Below are 8,031 nucleotides of genomic sequence, written 5' to 3' on the forward strand. Positions count from 1 at the left end.
CAAAGGGAAGATTTAACGATGTCAGATGAATCCAAACATCACCAAGCAGTTTTAGAGATAGCTTCTGTCTAGTTTTTTATCTGGGGATATTCATATTTTTCCATAGGCCTCAATGAGCTCGCAATTGTCCCTTCCCTTTTTTTTTTTTTTTTTTGAGATGGAGTCTCCCTCTGTCACCCAGGCTGGAGTGCAGTGGCCAGATCTCAGCTCACTGCAAGCTCCGCCTCCTGGGTTTATGCCATTCTCCTGCCTCAGCCTCCCAAGTAGCTGGGACTACAGGCGCCCGCCACCTCGCCCGGCTAGTTTTTTTTTAGTAGAGATGGGGTTTCACCGTGTTAGCCAGGATGGTCTTGATCTCCTGACTTCGTGATCCACCCGTCTCGGCCTCCCAAAGTGCTGGGATTACAGACTTGAGCCACTGCGCCTGGCCCCCTTCACATATTTTACACAAACAATGTTTCCAACTGGATGAGTTAAAAGGAAGGTTTATCTCAGTGAGATAAATGAATACTTCACAAAGGAGTTTCATGGAGAGCTTCTATCTAGTTTTTATCTTGGGATATTCTGTTTTTCCCCATAGTCCTCAATGGACTCTGAAATGTCTTTTTGATGATTCTGTAAAAGAGTGTTTCCAACCTGTTGAATCTATAGAAACGTTTAACCCTATTATATGATCCAAACCTCACCAAGCAGTTTCACAGATAGTTTCTATCTAGTTTCTATGGAGGATATTCGGTTTTTCCCCATAGGCCTCAATGGACTCCGAAATGTCCCGTCACAGATTCTACACCAAGAGTGTTTCATCTTGCTGAATCACAAGAAAGGTTTAACTCTGTGAGGTTGATCCACACATCATCAAGCAGTTTCACAGATAGCTTCTTTCTAGTTTGTAACTGGGGATTTTCAATTTTCCCTTGAGGCCTCATGGACTCCCAAATTTCCCCTTGCATTTTCTACAAAAAGAGAGTCTCCAAGCTGCTCAATCAAAAGAAAGATTTAACTCTGTGCGATGAATCCACATGACAAAAAGCAATTTCACAGATAACTTCTATCTAGTTTTTATCTGGGGATGTTCAGGTTTTTCCCTTAGGCCTCAGTGGGTTGTGAAAAGATATTTTGCAGATTCTGCAAAAAGAGTGTTTCCAACCTGCTGAATCAAAGAAAGGTTTAACTCTGTGAGGTGAATCTACACATCACCAAGTGGTTTCAAATATAGGTTCTTTCTAGTTTTTGTCTGGAGATATTTGGCTTTTCTGCCTAGAGGCAGAAATAAGCTTTGAAAAGTCCCTTTGCACATTCTGCAGAAAGATTATTTCCAACCTACTGAATCAAAAGATAGATTTAAATCTCTGAGACAAATCCACACACCATGAAGCAGTTTCACAGATAGCTTCTTTCTTGTTTTTATCTGGGCATATTCAGTATTACCACATAGACCTCCTCAATGGGCTCTCAAATATCTCTTCACAGATACTACAAAAACAGTGTTTCCAACCTGCTGAATCAAAAGACAAAATTAACACTATGAGATGAATCCCAACCTCAGAACGCGGTTTCCCAGATAGCTTCTTTCTAGTTTTTATCTGGGGATATTCAGTTTTCCCCCATAGGTCTCAATGGGCTGCCAAATATCCCTTCACAGATTCTACAAAAAAGAGTATTTCCCACCTACTGAATCAGTGGAAAGGTTTAACTTTGTGAGATAAATCCACACATCACCAAGCAGTTTCACACATAGCTTCCTTATAGTATTTATTGGGGGATATTTGGTTTTTCCCCATAGGTAACAATGGGCTCCCTAATGTCCTTCACAGATTCTGCAAAGACAGTGTCTCCAAACTGCTGAATCAAAGCAAAGATTTATCTCTGTGAGATGCATCCACACATCACCAAACAATTTCACAGATAGCTTATTTCTTGTGTGTATCTGGGCATATTTGGTTTTACCATATTTACCTCAATGGGCTCCCAAATATCCCTATGCAGATACTACAAAAAGAGTGTCCCTAATCTGCTAAATCAAAACAAGGTTTAACTGTGTAAGAAAAATCCACTCATCACTAAGGTGTTTCACAGACAGCTTCCTTCCAGTTTTTATTTTTGGATATTTGGTTTTTTCTCATATGACTCAATGGGCTTTAAAAAGTCCCTTTGCTGATTCATTAAAAAGAGTGCTTCCAAGCTGCTGAATCAAAAGAATGGTTTACCTCTGCGAGATGAATCCACACATAACAAAGCAGTTTCACAGATAGATTCTTTCTAGTTTTTATCTGTGGATATTCCATTTTTCCTAAAGGCCTCAATGGGCTCCTAAATGTCCCTTCACAGATTCTACAAAAAGAGTGTATCAAACCTGCTGAACCAAAAGAAAAAATTAACTCTGAAATGAATCAACACATCACCAAGCAGTTTCAAAGATAGCTTCTTTCTAGTTTTATATGGGGCTATTTGCTTTTCTTCCAAAGGCCTCAAGGGGCTCCCAGATGTTTCTTAGCAGATTCTACAAAAAAAGCGTATCTGATCTGTTGAATCAAAATGAAGGTTTACTCTGTGAGATGAATTGAAACATCACCAAGCCTTTTCACAGATAGCTTCTTTCTAATTTTCTTCTCAGGATGTTCAGTTGTTCCCCATAGACCTCAAAGGGCTCCCAAATGTCCCTTTGCAGATTCTCCAAAAAGAATGTTTCCAACCTGCTGAATAAAAAAATATATATATATCTTTGAGATGGATCCACACATCACCATGCACTTGCACAGATAGCTTCTTTCTAGATTTTATCTGGAGATATTTTGTTTTTCCCCACAGACCTCAATGTGTTCCCAAATGTCCTTTTGCAGATTCTAGAAAAGAGTGTTTCCACCTGTTGAATCAAAAGATAGGTTTAACTGTTTTATGTGAATCCACACATCATCAAATAGCTTCACAGATAGCTCCTTTCTAGTTTTTATCTGGGCATATTTGGTTTTTTCCCCATAGACTTCCAAGGGCTTTCAAATGTCCCTTCACAGATACTACAAAAATAGTGTTTACAACCTGCTGAATCAAAAAAAGAAGATGAACCCTGTGAGACGAATTCACACATCACCCAGCAGTTTCTCAGATAGCTTCTTTCTAGTTTTCATCTAGGGATATTTGGTTTCTACCCATAGGCTGCAATGGGCTCCCAAATCTTTTCACAGATTCTACAAAAAAAGTTTTTCCAACCTGCTGAATCAAAAGAAATCCTTATGTCTGGGAGATGAATCCACACAGCATGAACCAGTTTCACAGATAACCTCTTTCTGGCTTTTATCTAGAGAAATTCTGTTTTTAGCCATAGGCCTCTATCAGCTCCCAAATGTCCCTTTGCAGATTCTACAAAGGGTGTTTCCAACCTGCTGAATCGAAACGAAGGTTTAAGTCTGTGAGATAAATTCACTCAAAACCAAACAGTTTCACAGATAACTTGTTTCTAGTTTTTATCTTGAAATATTTAGTTTTTCTTCATAGGCTTCAATGGACTCTCAAATGTTCCTTTGCAGATTCTACAAAAAGAGTGTTTCCAACATGGTGAGTCAAAGGAAGTATTTCACTCTGTGAGATGAATCCACCCATTACCAGACAGTTTCACAGATGACTTATTTGCAACATTTGTCTGTTGTTATTCAGCTTTTATCCATAGGCCAAAATGGGCTCCCAAATGTCCCTTCCTAGATTCTACAAAAAGAGTGTTTCTAACTTGCTGAATCAAAAGAAAGGTTTAACTCGGTGAGATGAAACCACACATCAGCAAGCAGTTTCATAGATAACTTCTTTCTAGTTTTTATCTGGTGATATTCCGTTTTTCTCCATACACCTCAATGGACTACCAAATGTATTTTCGTAGATTCTATAGAAAGAGTGTATCCAACCTACTAAATCAACAGAAAGTTTTAACTCTGTTAAATGAATCTACACATTACCAAGTCGTTTTTCTTGTAGCTTCTGTCTAGTTTTTATCTGGGGATATTCGTTTTTTTCCTCATAGGCACAACGGGCTCCCAAATGTCCCTTTGCAGATTCTATAAAAAGAGTGTTTCCAACCTGTTGAATCAAATGAAAGTTGTAACGCTGTGAGATTAATACACACATCACTAATTGCTTGCACAGATAGCTTCTTTCTTGTTTTAATCTGGGGATATTCGCTTTTTTCCCCTAGGCTTCAAGGGACTCTGAAAAGTCCCTTCACAGATTCTACAAAAAGAGTGTTTCCAACTTGCTGAATCAAAAGAATGGTTTGATTCTGTGAGATGAATCCACACATCATTAGGTAGTTTCACAGGTAGCCTTTTTGTAGCTTTTATCTGGTGATATTTGGTTTTCCTCTATAGGCCTAAATTGATTCCCAAATGGCCCTTCCCACATTTGAAAAAAACAAAAAACAAAAACCAGATTCCAAAGTGCTGAGTCAAAAGAAAGGTTTAAATTGGAGAGATGAATCCACACATCAGAAAATAGTTTCACAGATACTATCTTTCCCCAACCTAGATGGCTTATTTCTATTTTTTATCTTGGGATATCTGGTTTTTCCCCATTGGCCTCAATGGGCTCCCAAATGTTGCTTTGCAGATTCTACAAAAAATTAATTCCAACCTAATGATCAAAAGGATGGTTTAAATCTATGAGATGAATACACACATTCCAAACTAGTTTCACAGATATCTTCTTTCTAGATTTAATCTGGGGATATTCGGTTTTTCCCCATAGTCCTCAAAGGGCTCCCAAATGTCGCTTCACAGATTCTGCATAAAGAGTGTTTCCAACCTCTTGAATGAAGACACAGGTTTAACTCTGTAACATGAATCAGCACATCACCAAGAAGTTTCACAGGTAGCTTCTTTCTAGTTTTTATATGGGGATATTCAGTCATTCCTCATAGGCCTCAATGGGCAACTCAATGTCCCTTTACAGATTCTACTAAAATAGGGTTTCCAACCTGGTGATCAAAAGAAAGGTTTAACTCGGTGAGATGAAACCATACATCATGAAGCTGTTTCACAGATAGCTTCTTTCTACTTTTTATCTGAGTATATTCAGTTTTTCCCCATAGACATAATTGGGCTCCCAAATGTTCCTTCACAGATTCTACAAAAAGAGTGTTTCCAACCTGCTGAATCTAAAGAAAGATTTAACTCCATGAGGTTAATTGAAACATCCCAAAGCAGTTTCACAGACAACTTCTTTCTAGATTTCATCTGGGGATATTCAGTCTTTCCCCATAGGCCTCAATGGAATTCCATATGTTCCTTTGCAGATTCTACAAAAAAATTGTTTCCAGCCTGCTGAAACAAAAGTATTACTCTGTGTGATGAATCCAAAAATCACCAAGTAGTTTCACAGATCATTATTTTCTAGGATTTATCTGGGGATATTTGGTTTTTGCCAGTAGGCCTCAAGAGGCTCCAAAAACTCCCCAAATTCTACAAAAAGAGTGTTTCCAAACTGCTGAATTAAAAGAAAGATTTAACTCTTTGTGATGAATCCACACATCATAAAGCAGTTAAACAGATAGCTTCTTTCTAGTTTTTATCTGGGGATATTCTGTTTTTTCCCATTGGTCTCAAAGGGCTCCCATATGTCCTTTCACAGATTCTACAAAGAAAAGTGTTTCCAAACTGCTGAATCAATAGAAAGGTTTAAGTCTTTGAGATGAATCCACAAATCACAAAGTAGTTTCGTAGATAGCTTCTTTCTACTTTTATGTAGGGATATTTGGTTTGCCCCCATAGGCTTCAAAAGTCTCCCAAACGTTCCCTCACAGATTCTACAAAAAGAGTGTTTCTAACCTGCTGAATAAAAAGAAGGTTTCAACTCTTTGAGGTGAATCCACACAGCACCAAGCAGTTTCACAGACAACTTCTTTCTAGTTTTTTCCTGGGGATATTTGGTTTTTCTCCATAAGCCTCAAAGAGTTTTCAAATGTCCTTTTGCAGATTCTACAAAAAGAGTGTTTCCAACCTAATGAATAAAAAGAAAGGTTTAAATCTGTGAGATTACTCCCCACGTTTCAAAGCAGTTTCACAGACAGCTGATATCTAGTTTTTGTATAAGGATATTCTGTATTTTTCAATAGACCTCTATGGGCTCCCAAATATTTCTTCACAGATTCTACAAGAAAAGTGTTTCCAACCTGCTGAAACAAAAGAAAGGTTTACCTCTGTTAGCTGAATCCACACATCACCAAGTAGTTTCACAGATAGCTGCTTTCTAGTTTTTGCCTGGGGATATTTGTTTTTTCCCCATAGGCCTCAATAGGCTCCTAAATGTCCCTTCAAAGATTCTACAAAAAGAGCGTTTCCAACCAGCTGAATAAAATGAAAGATTTAACTCTATGAGATGAATCCACCCATTACCAAGCAGTTTCACAGATAGCTTCTTTGTAGTTTTTTAGTGGGGATGTTCAGTTGTTCCTCATAGGCCTAATTGGGCTCCCAATTGTTTCCTCACAGATTCTACAAAGAGTGTTTCTAAAATGGTGAATCAATAGATAGGTTTAACTCTTTGTTGTGAATCCACACATCAAAAATCTGTTTTACAGATAGCAGTTTTTTAGTTTTTATCTGGGCATATTCTGTTTTTCCTTATAGGCTTCTAAGGGATTCGGTTTTTCCCTATACAATGCAATAGGCTCCCAAATGTCCCTTTGCAGATTCTACAAAAAGCGTGTTTCTAACCTGATGAATTAAAAGACAAGTTTATCTCTGTGACATGAATCCAGACATCACGAAGCAGTTTCACAGATAGCCTCTTTCCACCTTTTATGTAGAGATCTTTAGTTTTTTCCTATAGGCCTCAATAGGTTAACAGTTGTCCCTTAACAGATTATACAAAAAGAGTTTCCAACCTGCTGAATCAAAAGAAAGTTTTAACTCTGTGAGATGAAACCACACATCACCAAGTCGTTTCACAGATAGCTTCTTTCTAGCTTTTATCTGAGGATATTTGATTTTACCCCATAGGCCTCAATGGGTTATGTAATATCCCTTTGCAGATTCAAAAAAGAGTGTTTCCAACTTGTTGAATCAAAAGAAATGTTTAACTCTGTGAGATGAATCCACACATCATGAAGCAGTTTCACAGATAGATTCTTTCTCATTTTTATCAGGGGATATTCAGTTTTTTTCGTAGGCCTCCATGGGCTCCCAAATGTCCCCTCGAAGATTCTAGAAAAAGAGTTTTCCCAACCTGGTGAATCAGAAATAAAGGTTTATCTCTGTGAGTCGAATCCATGCATGACAAAACAGTTTCACACATAGCTTCTTTCTGTTTTTTATCTTGAGATATTTGTTTTTTCTCCATAGGCCTCAATGGACTCCCAAATGTTCCTTCGCAGATTTTACAAAAAGATAGCTTTCAATCTACTGAATCAAAGAAATGTTTAATTGTGTGATATGAGTCCACACATCACCAAGAAGTTTCACATGAACTTCTTTCTAGTTTTTATCTGGGGATATTCAGTTTTTCCCCATAGGCCTCAATGGGCCCCCAAATGTCCCTTCGCAGATTCTTCAAAAAGAGTGTTTCCAACCTCATGAATCAAAAGAAAAGTATAAACCCATGAGATGAATCCACATATCACTAAGCATTTTTCACAGATAGCTTTCTTCTAGTTTTTATCTTGGGATATTCAGTATTTACCCATAGGCCTCAATGGGTTCGCAATGTCTCTTCAGAGATTCTACAAATGGATGTTTCCAACCTGCTGAATCAAAACAAAGGTTTAACTCTGTTAGATAAATTTGCAACAATACAAGCAGTTTCACAGATAGCTTCATTCTAGTTTTTATCTTTAAATATTCAGTTTTTCCCCATAGGCCTCAATGGTTTCTCAAAAGTCCCTTTGCAGGTTCTACAGAGAGTGTTTTATGACTACTGAATCAAAAGAAAAGTTTACTTCTGTGAGATGAATGCACATATAACGAAGCAGTTTTAGTGTGTATCTGGGGATTTTCATTTTTGTTCCCTAGGCCTCAATGGGCTCCCAAATGTCCCTTCACAGATCCCACACCT

This window comes from Mandrillus leucophaeus, unplaced genomic scaffold (assembly GCF_000951045.1).
Source record: "Mandrillus leucophaeus isolate KB7577 unplaced genomic scaffold, Mleu.le_1.0 Scaffold780, whole genome shotgun sequence".
In the NCBI taxonomy this organism is placed as follows: domain Eukaryota; kingdom Metazoa; phylum Chordata; class Mammalia; order Primates; family Cercopithecidae; genus Mandrillus; species Mandrillus leucophaeus.